The sequence below is a fragment of the Neoarius graeffei genome, chromosome 24 (genome assembly GCF_027579695.1).
Source record: "Neoarius graeffei isolate fNeoGra1 chromosome 24, fNeoGra1.pri, whole genome shotgun sequence".
NCBI lineage: Eukaryota > Metazoa > Chordata > Actinopteri > Siluriformes > Ariidae > Neoarius > Neoarius graeffei.
In genome coordinates this window covers 32,730,304-32,745,477 of record NC_083592.1, presented here as the reverse complement: position 1 = coordinate 32,745,477, position 15,174 = coordinate 32,730,304, and positions in this window count along the sequence as shown.

Sequence of the window (15,174 nt, the reverse complement as noted above, 5' to 3'; positions counted from 1 at the left end):
TAACCTGCATGTCTTTGGACTGTGGGGGAAACCGGAGCACCCGGAGGAAACCCACGCGGACACGGGGAGAACATGCAAACTCCACACAGAAAGGCCCTCGCCGGCCCCGGGGCTCGAACCCAGGACCTTCTTGCTGTGAGGCGACAGCGCTAACCACTACACCACCGTGCCGCCCAGCTTCTAAGTTAATAGTATTAAATTAGAAGCTAGGATTATTTTTGTTAACTTTGCTACAGTATTAATAATACTGTAGCAAAATTGACGAGGAAAAAGACCACCACAGAAACCTCCACACCTTCAATATGTCATAGCAATGACTTCATGTATATTTTCAATGGCAACACTGAAAATATCAGATAAAAATATTCAAACTCTTAAGTTAAAACCAGACAATTTGATAAGTAACCCTTTAGATATCAATAATATAACTTATCAGATCAGCAATTAGAATGTTTTACTTCCGTTAGAGAAATCAAACTAACTTCAGAATCAGAATCATGTTTATTGGCCAAGTACACACACTAGGAATTTGGTTCCGGCAGTTGGTGTCTTTCTTGTGATACGGTGGGGGGGGGGGGGGGGGGGTGTCCATCCATCATCCGTAATCGTTTATCCTGTGCAGGGTCGCGGGCAAGCTGGAGCCTAGCTGACTATGGGCGAGAGGCGGGGTACACCCTGGACAAGTCACCAGCTCATCGCAGGGCTGACACATAGAGACAAACAACCATTCACATTCATTGGGGAAGCACCAAGATGGTGGACTGATAAGTCATGTTTTGTAGGAGCTCCGAAAAACCCCCGCAAAATTTGTTTGTAAAACGTGTTTGTAAGAGACCCTATGTGTGGGTGGAGCACAGAGGACGGCAGGACAGAGATCAGGTTTTATCAATTGGCTTTATTGCCACACTTTTCAGTCTAACAATAATGTTTACAGACACACACAACCGGCGTCTGGTTCAGGGTTGAGCTCCTTCTGCTCTCGCTCTCCCTCCTGATATAGGGCGCAGTCACTGGGAAGACACACAAACAGGTTAATTGCTCTCAGGTGATGTGATTCTGCCACTTACCTTCCCTGACTCCGCCCTCCTGTCACAGACCGGCGCTTGACCACGCCCCCGCTGCCACATACCCCCACCGCCCGACTCAGGCCGGGCGGCCGTCCGGCCTGCAGCCGACTCCCCCCCCCCTTGACGGGAGAGGAAGTCCGCCACGACCATCTGCGCCCCCGGCCTGTGGACCACCTTGAAATTAAAGGGTTGGAGCGCCAGATACCAACGGGTGATCCGCGCGTTGGCATCTTTCATGCGGTGGAGCCACTGGAGGGGCGCGTGGTCCGAACAGAGGGTGAAAGGGCGCCCCAGCAGGTAGTACCGGAGGGCGAGAACCGCCCACTTGATGGCCAGACACTCTTTCTCTATGGTGCTGTAGCGCCCCTCACGCACCGACAGCTTCCTGCTGATATACAGGACAGGGCGGTCCTCCCCCTCCACCTCCTGGGACAAAACCGCCCCCAGCCCTCTGTCCGACGCATCGGTCTGCAACATAAAAGGGAGAGAAAAGTCAGGGGAGTGTAGAAGTGGCCCCCCACACAGTGCAGCCTTTACCTCTGAGAAAGCCCGCTGGCACTGCTCCGTCCACTGGACCGGATCTGGTGCCCCCTTTTTAGTGAGATCAGTCAGCGGGCTGGTGACGTCCGAATAATTAGGTATAAACCTGCGATAATAGCCAGCCAGCCCCAGGAACTGTCTCACCCCCTTTTTGGTCTTGGGCCTCGGGCAGGCCGCAATTGCTGCCGTCTTATTAATTTGGGGACGCACCTGCCCGTTGCCCAAGTGGAAGCCCAGATACCGTACTTCCACCCGCCCAATCGCACACTTCTTTGGGTTGGCTGTGAGCCCCGCTCGCCTCAGCGACCTAAGGACGGCCCTCAGATGTTCGAGGTGCCGCTGCCAGTCATTGCTATAGATGATTATGTCATCTAAATATGCTGCCGCATATGTGGCGTGAGGGCGGAGGACTCTGTCCATCAGCCGCTGAAACGTTGCGGGGGCCCCAAACAGCCCAAATGGAAGGGTGACGAATTGGTGTAAACCAAACGGTGTGGAAAAGGCCGTTTTTTCTCGGGATAGTGGAGTCAAGGGGATCTGCCAATATCCCTTCGTCAAATCCAGTGTCGAATAAAAGCGAGCAGTGCCGAGTCGATCGAGCAACTCGTCAATACGAGGCATTGGGTACGCGTCGAATTTAGACACCGCGTTGACTTTTCTATAGTCCACACAGAACCGGACCGACCCGTCGGCCTTGGGTACCAAGACCACCGGGCTGCTCCAGTCACTGTAGGACTCCTCGACGATACCCATTTCGAGCATGGTCTGAAGTTCTTCCCGAACCACCTTTTTTTTGTGTTCGGGTAGCCTGTAAGGGCGGCTACGAACTACCACCCCCGGGGGCGTCTCTATGTGGTGCTCTATGAGGTTAGTGAGACCGGGCAGGGGCGAGAACACATCCGAAAACTCGGTCTGCAACTGGGCGACCTCTGTGAGTTGGGTCGGGGAGAGGTGGTCTCCACAGGGGACCGGAGAGGTACGTGATGCCAATGTCCCTTTTTGAACCTCCGGCCCCAGCTCCGCCTTCTCTGGAACTACCGACACCAACGCCACGGGGACCTCCTCGTTCCAGAGTTTAAGCAGGTTGAGGTGGTAAATCTGTAGCGCCCCACCCCTGTCCGTTCGCCTCACCTCATAGTCGACGTCCCCGACTCGCCGTGTGACCTCAAAGGGTCCTTGCCACTTGGCGATCAATTTGGAGCTCGACGTGGGCAACAGTACGAGTACCTTATCTCCCGGAGTGAACTCTCTAAGGCGCGTACCCTTGTTGTACAGGCGGGCTTGCCGTTCCTGGGCCTGCCGCAAATTCTCCTGAGTTAGGTGGGTGAGCGTGTGGAGTTTTGCGCGCAGGTCCATAACGTACTGAATTTTGTTCTTACTTTGTGAAGGTCCCTCCTCCCAATTTTCCCGCAGCACGTCCAGGATGCCGCGCGGCTTACGCCCATATAATAATTCAAACGGGGAGAACCCCGTGGAGGCTTGGGGGACCTCTCGCACTGAGAACAGCAAGGGTTCGAGCCACTTATCCCAGTTACGTGCGTCCTCACTTACGAATTTTTTAATAATATTTTTGAGGGTGCGGTTAAATCGTTCCACTAAACCGTCCGTTTGTGGGTGATACACGCTGGTGCGGATCGGCTTAATCCCCAATAACCCATACAGTTCGCGCAGTGTTCGTGACATAAACGTAGTGCCTTGATCAGTCAGAATCTCTTTCGGGATTCCAACTCGGGAGATGACGCGGAAGAGTGCCTCTGCAATACTGCGTGCTGAGATATTGCGCAGAGGCACTGCTTCCGGGTATCGCGTTGCATAGTCCACCAGAACTAATATAAAGCGGTACCCTCGTGCTGACCGATCTAATGGCCCGACGAGATCCATCCCAATTCTCTCAAACGGGGTCTCGATTAACGGTAGAGGGCGCAAAGGCGCTTTTGGAATGGCCGCTGGGTTTACTAACTGGCATTCGCGGCATGCCGTACACCACCTACGGACATCGCCGCGAATCCCCGGCCAATAGAATCGGGCCATTATTCGGGCTAGTGTTTTATCCTGCCCCAAGTGTCCGGCCATGGGATTAAAGTGAGCCGCCTGGAATACCAATTCCCGGCGGCTCTTCGGAATTAAAAGCTGCGTGACTCGCTCTTTAGTTTGAGTGTCCTGCGTCACTCGGTATAATCTATCCTTCATAATAGCGAAGTAGGGGAAGGACGGGGTGTCGTTCGGCTGGAGCGTTTGACCATCGATTACTCTCACTTGGTCAAACGCATGCCGCAGAGTCTCGTCTCGCGACTGCTCTAATGGGAAATCCGCGAGGGATTCCCCAATAGAGAGAGGAGGAGCCAGCGGCTCCTCACTCTGACGCGGAGATGACGTAGACGGCTCTGTGACAGCTGCTCCCGCCAAAGCGACACCGGGACCTCCCCCTGTCAAATGGCAGGACCCACTCTCGACTAGGCGTGTCATTAAACCCCGAAATCCCGGCCAATCGGTCCCCAAAATTAGAGAGTGGGTAAGGCGAGGATTAACCGCCGCCTTTACTATAAATTTTTCCCCTCTGAAAATAATGTGGACCGACACCAAAGGGTAGCTGTGAACATCCCCGTGCACACATAACACCTTCACCCCTTGTGCTCCCCCCAATGCCTCGTTTTGAACCAGGCTTTGGCGAATTGAGGTCTGATTACAACCAGAATCCACCAACGCCTGATATGTAGCCCCTTGGATACTCACCGGTATGCGATACGCTCCGGCCCGATCGAGGGCGGCCTCTGGTGCGTCGGAGATCCGAACCACCGCGCCCACTTCCATTGCCGTGCACTGCTGTTGAAGGTGGCCCGGCTCCCCGCAGCGCCAGCAAACCGGCCCGGGCTTTCCCTCTGCACCGGTGATCTGGGGCTCACTCACCTGAGGCGGGGGAGAGACAGACACAGAAGGGAGAAACGGGAGGGCACCGCGGGTGCGGCGGGCCGGCTGGGGGGGTGCCGGCCCCCGCCTCCGCGGAGGGGGAATGGGGCGAGGACAGGACACAGGAGGAGGGGGAGAGAGAGAGAGAAGAGGAGAGAAGAGAAGATGCCATCTGCTGTCCTGCTGCCGGGACAGCCGCCAGATGATCCTCCGCCAGCTCGACTGCCTGATCCAGCGACGCCGGGCGGTGGCACTGGACCCACTCCGCGGTTCCGGCTGGTAAGCGGGCGATGAACTGTTCCAGTACCACCTGGTCGACGATTCCCTCGGCGTCGCGATCGTTGGCCCTCAGCCACCGCCAGCAGGCGTCCCGGAGCTGCTGGCCGAACGCGAACGGCCGGCCGACTTCCTCCAGTCGCAGCGCGCGGAAGCGCTGACGCTGTTGCTCCGGTGTGCGCCCCACGCGCTGGAGGACGGCCCGGCGGAGGTCCGCGTAGGCCAGCCGGCGGTCGGCGGGGAGCTGTAGCGCGGCCAGCTGTGCCTCTCCCGTGAGCAGGGGGAGGAGGCGCGCCGCGCGCTGCTCCATCGGCCACCCCGAGGCTTCGGCGACCTGTTCGAACAACGTGATGAACGCCTCGGGGTCGTCCTGCGGGCCCATCTTGGTGACAATGAGGGGAGACGGGCCCGCGGCCGGAGCGCTGGTGGACCCCGCCGACGCGAGGAGATGCCGGAACGCCTCGCGATCTTCCTGCTGGGCCAGCACCAGGGCTTCGAAGCGCTGCTCCTGCTCCTTTCGGAGCGTGACGAGTGCCTGGTGCTGGCTTTGCTGAGCCGTGGCGAGGGCGTGGACCAGATCGGCGAATGGGGAGGATTCCATGGGGCTGCTGGTTTGGTGCTCCACTGTCCCGGGTTTCGGCACCACTGTAAGAGACCCTATGTGTGGGTGGAGCACAGAGGACGGCAGGACAGAGATCAGGTTTTATCAATTGGCTTTATTGCCACACTTTTCAGTCTAACAATAATGTTTACAGACACACACAACCGGCGTCTGGTTCAGGGTTGAGCTCCTTCTGCTCTCGCTCTCCCTCCTGATATAGGGCGCAGTCACTGGGAAGACACACAAACAGGTTAATTGCTCTCAGGTGATGTGATTCTGCCACTTACCTTCCCTGACTCCGCCCTCCTGTCACAGACCGGCGCTTGACCACGCCCCCGCTGCCACAGTGTTATTTTCCGCTTGAAATGTAACAATGGACGTACAGAAGCTGATTAAACCGACAAAACTTCCATTAGCACGTTCGAAATCCTACCGCAAAATGCAGTCGCAAGGAATGGAAGTTGAACATGACTATGCTAATGTGGAGCTAGCTAACGCAGGGCTAAAGAAACGGGAGAGGGGAGAAGATTCTGCGCCCCCAACTCCTTCAAAACAACCACCAGAGGAGAAAAGGTCCAAGCCAGCGGAGGAAGGAGATGGCATCTCCAACAAAAAAATACTCAAAGCTATCTTGGGGCTAGAGAAGAAATGTGAAGCACAGCTGGAGGACATTAAAGAACAAAATAGACAGAGCGCCGCCATGATTGCTAGTTTGGCAAAGGCAGTAGAGTTTAACGCTGCAGAAGTGAAGGATTGCAAAAACAAAGTTATCCAACTGGAGAAGAAAAATGAACAACTGCTCAAAGAAAACAGAGATTTGAAAGAAAGAGTGAGGGAGAAGAGCGATACAGAATGAGATGGTGCCTACGATTGAAAGGTATGAAAGAAACCAAAGACGAGAACATCAGAGAAAATGTTTTACAAATCCTCCAGAAGATTACTCCGGAGCTGAAGTTGGAAGAGGCAGTGGATATCGTCCACCGATTAGGAAAACGAGCAGACGGCAGAAACAGAAATGTTGTTGTTCTCTTCACTCAAAGACGAATCAAAGAGGAAATCTGGAAATGCAGCAAGGATTCATCAGTCTGCAAACGAGAAGGTGTTAGCTTCACAGAGATGTTACCGCAAGAGGACCTGGAAGATCGAAGGCGCCTATGGCCTTTGATTGACGAGGCAAGACGTGCAGGTAAACGGGCCTACTTTCGAGGTCCCCACGGATTCATCGACGGGCGTAAAATTGAAGACAAACAAGTGAACTAAATATGCCAAAAACTGAAACAGTGGAAATTAGTGAGCGGTTTGAGGAGCTCAACCTTTATACCGTTTTTTTCTTTCTTTCTTCCTTTTCACACGTGGAGTAAATTTATAATTCTTTATAGTTCATGATAAATGTTAATATTTTATTTGGTTCTTTAAATGTTAGGGGCTTGAAAGAAATTGTTAAAAGAAAGGCTTTATTTTTATATTGCAAAGGTCGAAAATCTAACCGTGTATTTCTACAAGAAACTCATTCTTCAGACAGTGATACAACTTTTTGGACAAACCAATGGGGTGATGAGATCCTGTTCAGCCACGGCTCATCACGATCGGGAGGTGTGGCTATATGTTTCAACAACTTTCCTGGAGATATCATGACACACCGCACTGATACGAATGGACACTGGTTGATTGCTGTAACGAAAGTTGAAGGTTTGTTTGTCATTCTAACTAATGTATACGGGTATAACAATGACAATCAGAACAAAATAATGTTGGAAGAAATAACAAATAGTATTTCAGAACTAAAAGGTTGATATCCTACCGAGTACATTTTGATGGGGGGTGATTGGAATATGACACCGAATGAGTGGCATGACAGGTGGCCCTCAAGAACTAGCAGACCCCAATATAACAATTTAATTTGTGACTTTATGGCAAATAATAATTTAACAGATGTTTGGAGAGCAATGAATCCAGGGCTTCAGTTTTTTCATGGTTTAAACCAAATGGGGCATCTAAATCTAGAATTGACTTTTGGTTGGGAAGTGACAGGGTACTTAATCAAACCTCAAAAGCTTTGATTTCAAATGCACCTCTTTCAGATCATTGTTTTATAGAGCTGAATTTTGAACCTGAAAAAAGGAAAGTCAATAAGAAGAGTTATTGGAAGTTTAATGCTAAACTTTTACAAAATGAAGACTATTGTAATATAGTTAGAAGGATTATTAAAGATATTTTGGCTAATGGTTCAATTGTAGGGTATATCAATAAATGGGAATTTATAAAATTTAAAATTAGAGAATTTAGTATTCAGTTTAGTAAAGACCAAATTTGAAAACAAAAAGAAGATGAAAGTAAATTACTGCAAGAAATAAGTGAATGCTGCAGTCAAAGCAATCTGACGATGCAAGAAAAAAGTAGACTTATGGAATTGCAAACTCAATTAGATCAACATTATCTGAATAAAGCACAGGGAGCTTTCGTAAGATCCCGTGCTAAATGGATTGAAGCTGGAGAAAAAAATTCCTCATATTTTTCCAACCTGGAGAAAAGTAGACAAAAAAGAAACTTTATATCGAGCCTATTAATTGATGATAAAGAATGTAAAGATCCCAAAGTCTTAGAAAATGAGATTTATACATTCTATTCTAAATTGTATTCTTCTCACTTTTCCCAAATAGATTGTGATGCTTTTTTTTTTTTATAAAATTGGTCATTTGATTCCACAGATTGATAGTTCATTTAAAGAATTCTGTGAATCAGACCTTAAAATTGAAGAATTAGATGCAGTTATCAGAAAAATGACACCAAATAAGTCCCCAGGGTCAGACAGGCTCACAGTTAATTTTTTCAAATTCTTTTGGGAGGATGTGAGAGAAATCTTATTTAAAGCATTATTAGATTGTATGGAAAATAGAGAACTAATGACAAGTATGAAACAAGGGATAATCACCTTAATTACTAAGCCAGGAAAAGATAAACGGCAATTAGATAACTTAAGACCCATAACACTATTAAATACAGACTACAAAATCTTCTCTAGCTCACTTGCAGCAAGAATTAAACATGGGGTGTCAGATATAATCAGTGAGACACAATCAGGTTTTTTAAAAGAAAGGAATATTCATAATAACATTAGACTTGTCTTAGATTTAATTGATTATAGTGATTTAATTGAGAGTGACAGTTTTATTCTTTTCTTAGATTTTTATAAGGCATTTGACTCTGTAGAGCATCCTTTTATTTTAGAAACTCTCACACGATTTGGATTTGGAAAAAAATTTAGAAATACAATTAGTATGCTGGGCGGCACGGTGGTGTAGTGGTTAGCGCTGTCGCCTCACAGCAAGAAGGTCCTGGGTTCGAGCCCCGGGGCCGGTGAGGGCCTTTCTGTGTGGAGTTTGCATGTTCTCCCCATTTCCGCGTGGGTTTCCTCTGGGTGCTCCGGTTTCCCCCACAGTCCAAAGACATGCAGGTTAGGTTAACTGGTGACTCTAATGCCGCTTTTCCACTACCAACGCGGCTGAGTTGGGCTGAGCTGTGCCGTGCTGAGTTGGGCTGAGTCGAGCTGAGTGGGGCTGCTGGAGTTGCATTTCGACTACAACCGCGCTGAACCGTGCTGGCTGGAAGTGGGTGGACACATTGGGTGGAGTTAGTGAAAGTGGGTGGACGTCAGGTGATGTCGTTAGGCGGTGCAAACAGTGACATCAGTGATCTTTTAAGCGGTAGTCTCACGACCTGGATAGTAAACAATAAACATGGAGGACATGGAGTCGTTAGTGTTGCTGGTCTTAGTGCTGTGGCTTGTTGTCACCGACAATGCCAACAGATACTGGCAAGAGCGTATAGATGAGGTGAGGCGCATAAGGCTTCATAATTCGTAATTCTCCTTCTTCCGGGTTTACGGTGTTTACAGATCCCAGTGTGCTCGCGGGGCGTGTGTGGGCATGTGAGGACACTCCTCCACACCAATCAGTGCACAAGGGAGTGTCTCCTCATGCCCCTAGCCCCACTCAGCTCGGTTTGGCTCGCTTCAGCCCTACACCAAAACCGTGCGAGTTTTGGGGGCTGAGCAGGGCTGAAGCGAGCTGAGTCGTGCTGTTCTTAGATAGTCGAAACGCGAGCCATGTCGGGCTGAAGTGAGCTGAAGCGAGCTGAAGTGAGCTGAAAAAGGGTAGTGGAAAAGGGCCATAAATTGACCGTGAATGTGAGTGTGAATGGTTGTCTGTGTCTATGTGTCAGCCCTGTGATGACCTGGCGACTTGTCCAGGGTGTACCCCGCCTTTCGCCCGTAGTCAGCTGGGATAGGCTCCAGCTTGCCTGCGACCCTGTAGAAGGATAAAGCGGCTAGACATAATGAGATGAGATGAGAATTAGTATGCTCTATAACGATATAAATAGCTCAGTGTCTTTAGGCCACGGAACATGCAAAAGATTCAGCATCAAAAGGGGCATTCGTCAAGGTTGTGGAAGCTCACCTTTGCTGTTTATAATGGTTGCAGAGATGCTCGCCATTTTAATTAAAAACAGTAATATTGCTGGTATTGAGGTCACGGGTAAATCATTAATAATTAGTCAGTTAGCTGATGACACAGCCCTTTTTTTAAAGAATAAACATCAAATTCCCTTGGCTCAACAACTTATTGTTAAATTTTCTAAAGCCTCAGGCCTGCAACTAAACTTGAATAAATGTGAACTATTTGCTTTAAAAGACCATCCCTTGCAATCGTTGTACAATATAAAGGTGAAGAAAGAGGTGAAATACTTAGGTATAGTCATTACAAAAGATAGTAATATTCGGGATAAAGCAAATATATCTGATAATGTTGACAAATGTAAACTAATCTTAAATAGATGGTTAAAGCGAGATGTCACTGTCTTTGGCAGGATATTACTGACCAAAATGGAGAGTCTCTCTAGATTAATTTATCCTGCGTATTCCCTCCCTATTTCAAAAAGAATGATAAAAACATTTAATAGATTAAACTTTAACTTCATTTGGAAGAACAAATGTCATTATATAGGTAAAGATGATCTAATCAAACCCTATGGTGAGGGAGGGGGAAATGCAATAGATTTTGACATCATGAACGGTGTACTAAAACTTAAATGGCTAAAGTTTTTTCTAAATAATAGTCACTCTATCTGGTATTACATACCCAACCTCATTTTCAATAAGCTCGGTGGAATCGACTTCCTATTAAAATGTGATTTTGAGTTAAATAAACTTCCTCAGACACTTTCTGACTTTCATCAACAGGTCCTCCTTTATTGGAAAATAATATTTAAGCATAATTTTACCCCTCATAATAGCCCAGTGTGGAATAATAGGTATATATTGGTTAATAGAAAATCTATTTTTATTGAGGAATGGTTTTCCAAAAGGTGTGTGGGCTATTGCTCACTTTATGAATGATGGACAGATTTTACAACATGGTCATTTCTGTCAGAAATTTCAGATTCAATGTACAAAAAGAAAATACAACCAAATCGTAAAGGCTATTCCTGTACCAATCCGAACTATGGTGGAACAGGATATGGTGTACTCTGATATCTCTCCTAGACTGAGACAACTTTGGATTGAAGGTGTCGAATTTTGTAATAAGTGCGATAACAAATTTTTAAGACATTCCTTACAAAATATTTGCTTTCCTAATTCTGTCAAAAGAGATTACATATTAAAAGATTTTGAAACAGTAGAAATTAAAAAGATTAGAACTAAATATCTCTCCTTTCTAATTCCCTTCAAAGCGAAAGAAATACAGTTCAAAATTTTGAATAGAATTTACCCAACCAAAGAATTTCTTAAGAAGAAATTTAAATTTGAAACTGGTAAATGTGTGTTTTGTGAAACAGAGGAGGAGGATTTGGAACATCTTTTCTTTCTATGTGATTTAATACAAAGATTTTGGATTGATTTTCAGGCTTGGCTACAGTCTAGGGGGATTCAGTTTGCCCCTTTATCCATTGAAGAAATTAAATTTGGAGTGTTTTTAAATAATAACAAAATTGAATATGGTATTAATAATTTACTACTTTTAGGTAAACACTTTATTCACAAATGTCATTTTTTTTAAACTAAACCTTATGTTACACACTGGAAGAATGACCTCAAGCTTTTTGCCAAATCTTTAAAGTTAGTTGAAAATAAGGATGTTGGTTATTTTATATCCTTTTTGGATGACTTTGATTTACTCGATTAACATATGTAAGGAGAGTTAAGTAGCCCCTTTCTTGTTCATATTTTTTACTTTATTGCTATGTGTGTGTTTTACTTCTTTGATGTTTTTTGGATCTGTATATATATGGTGCTCTATTTGTTTGTATTTTGAATGTTTTTGGAAATAAAAGGAAAAAAAAAACATTCACATTCACACCTACGGTCAATTTAGAGCCACCAATTAGCCTAACCTGCATGCATTTGGACTGTGGGGGAAACCGGAGCACCTGGAGGAAACCCACACAGACACGGGGAGAACATGCAAACTCCACACAGAAAGGCCCCTGTTGGCCACTGGGCTCGAACCCAGAACCTTCTTGCTGTGAGGCAACAGTGCTAACTACTACACCTCTCTGGGGGGGAGGAGGGGTAACAGGAGGACAGAGGACGGGAAGGAGCAGTAGCCTAGCCTGACAAAAAGCAATACTGGACAATGTGCAAGATAAATGTGCAATATAATGTGCAATACCTCTCCTGCTGGACTTTTTTTTATTTTCCCATATCTTATTCTTTTTTATATTTGTATATGTAAATACTTAATTCAATTTATCTAGAAGTTTTTCTCTATTTTCTATTCTCTGTTTATCCTGTAATGATGCTGCTGGAATTTTAATTTCCCTCAGGGAACCCTCCCAAAGGGATCAATAAAGTTCTATCTACTCTAATCTAATCTAAATCGTGCCACCCGGGAAAAAAATGTGAATATATGTATGTGTAATATAAGTGCTTCACTAATTTCACTAATTTCCTCATTAAAATCTTCAACTTGTGTACTAGATCCCTTACCTACATGACTCTTAACACAGATAATACTGGAAGCAATCCAACTTCTAAAAATAATCAATTCTTCCATTAGCACTGGTGATGTACCTAAGTCCTTTTAACTAGCAGTTATCAGACCCCTGATTAAAAAACCTGACCTTGACCCCGTCAGCTGTCCAATTATAGGCCAATATCAAACCTCCCCTTTGTCACTAAGATCTTGGAAAAAGTTGTGGCACAGCAGTTATACTCATCTCTGCACAGGAATAACATTCAAGGGTTCTTGGGCATAAAGTGTTTTGGTAAACTAGGATGTATATATGCTGTCACCCCCTCCTACTCTCACATGTTCACTTGTTGACGGTGTAGTGGCTGGTTGCTTTATGTCCCAGGGCTCTCTCGTGTCTGTGTTACCTTCTGGTTCTCCCTTTTAGTTATGCTCTCATAGTTAGTCTTGCTGGAGACCCTGCTTATACTCAGTGCACACAATGTACACTGTTCTTAACCAGTAGGTGACCACGGACATACCTAACAGCCTGTGCTCTCTCTCTTTCAAGTTATATGTCAATCCTGAGATACCAGCGATGCTAGCCTTTTTCCTGCTCTTTGGACCTGCCTGATTCATCCTGATGCCCTACTTCTGGCTGAGGTTCTCATCACTGTGGAGGATGGCCCCATATGGACAGTCTAAAGATACACTTAGAAGATGGCTCTGGACACTTCCAGTTTTGCTATGATGGCTTAGGACTACATTTGCCATGATAACTTTAGGACTGCAGTTGTCATGAACAGCCTTGCACTCATGTCTCCATCAGTGAACAGTTAATATCTTCAACAAAATGGACTTCATGTTAAAATTGTAATGAATTTCCCAGTATGACTATATCGGATACACTTATAGAAGTGAGTTATTTATAATCACGCTACTTGTTATCATCTAGATGAGGATGAGTTCCCTTTGAGTCTGGTTCTTCTCAAGGTTTCTTCTTCATGTTGCCTCAGGCTTGCTCATTAGGGATACATTTATTAGGGCTAAATTTATTAGTTTATATCCATCCATCCATCCATTATCTGTAGCCATTTATCCTGCGCAGGGTCGCGGGCAAGCTGGAGCTTATCCCAGCTGACTATGGGCGAGAGGCGGGGTACCACCCTGGACAAGTCGCCAGATGGCAACACTGAAAATATCAGACAAAAATATTCAAACTCCTAAGTTAAAACCAGACAATTTGATAAGTAACTCTTTAGATAACAATAATATAACTGTATCAGATCAGCACTTAGAATGTTTTACTTCCCTTAGAGAAATCAAACTAACTTCAGAATCAGAATCATGTTTATTGGCCAAGTACATACACAAGGAATTTGGTTCCGGCAGTTGGTGTCTTTCTCGCGATACAGGGGAGGGGGAAAAAGTGTCCATCCATCATCTGTAACCGTTGATCCTGCACAGGGTCACGGGCAAGCTGAAGCCTATCCCAGCTGACTATGGGCGAGAGGCAGGGTACACCCTGGACAAGTCACCAAGTCATTGCAAGGCTGACGCACAGAGACAAACAACCATTCACACCTACAGTCAATTTAGAGCCACCAGTTAACCTAACCTGCATGTCTTTGGACTGTAGGGGAAACTGGAGCACCTGGAGGAAACCCACACAGACACGGGGAAAACATACAAACTCCATACAGAAAGGCCCTCGTCGGCTACTGGGTTCAAACCCAGAATCTTCCTGCTGTGAGGCGATAGTGCTAACCACTACACCACCATGTCACCCTTATTAGTTTATATGTTTTTTTTTTTAATTTCTGTACAGCTGCTTTGTGAGAATGTCTTTTGTTAAAAGCACTATGCAAATAAATTGACTTGACATGAACAATAATTGGTTGGGATCAAACCTGTAGTGTTGCCAGTCCACCAACCAAGACACGAGAAGAATTTATGCCACTATAATTGTCTAATCTGACATGGTGACCGTCATGAAAGACAAAAATAGTATGTCTGGTTGGAGTCTCATCACATCACTCCTGTGGAGGACGGCCCCATATGGACAATTGAAAGTCACACTTGGAAGACACTCTGGACACTTACAATACAGTAATGCTTTTGTGGCTGAGGACTACAGTTGGCTTGCTAACTTTAGGACTGCGGTTGTCATGAACAGTTTTGCACTCAAGTTTCCACCAATGAAGAGTTACAACATCAACGAAACTGACTTCATGTTAAAACTGTTAATGTTATAGTCATGTTGTCTGTTGTTGTCCAGGTGAGGATGGGTTCCCTTTTGAGTCTGGTTCCTCTCGAGGTTTCTTCCTCGTGTCATCTGGGGGAGTTTTTCCTTGCCACCGTCGCCACAAGCTTGCTCATTGGGGATAGATTAGGGATAAAATTGGCTCATGTCTTCGGTCATTCAGATTCTATAAAGCTGCTTTGGGACAATGTCTATTGTTAAAAGCGCTATACAAACAAACTTGACTTGACTTGACATGTAGTCTGATCCTGGCATCCATTAATCTTTGATGATGGTGGTAGAGAACACTGTCCAACACATCACTTCAGAATCTCCTGTCGGTGTTCAGTTGGGTTGAGACCTGGTGACTGCCAAAGTGATGATTAACAACTGCCTGAGCTACAAATATCTCTGGAATGGCTTATTTGGGGTGGTTAATTTGCTTTAAAAAGCAATTTAAGGATGGTCACTTTGCTTAATGGTTACTTTGCTCTAATAGACCATGTTGTACACAGTACACTGTAAATTAGTTAAGATATGTTTGGAGGGTTGAGTCAAAATGGACCAAATGAGTAATAAAACGAGTTGTACCTA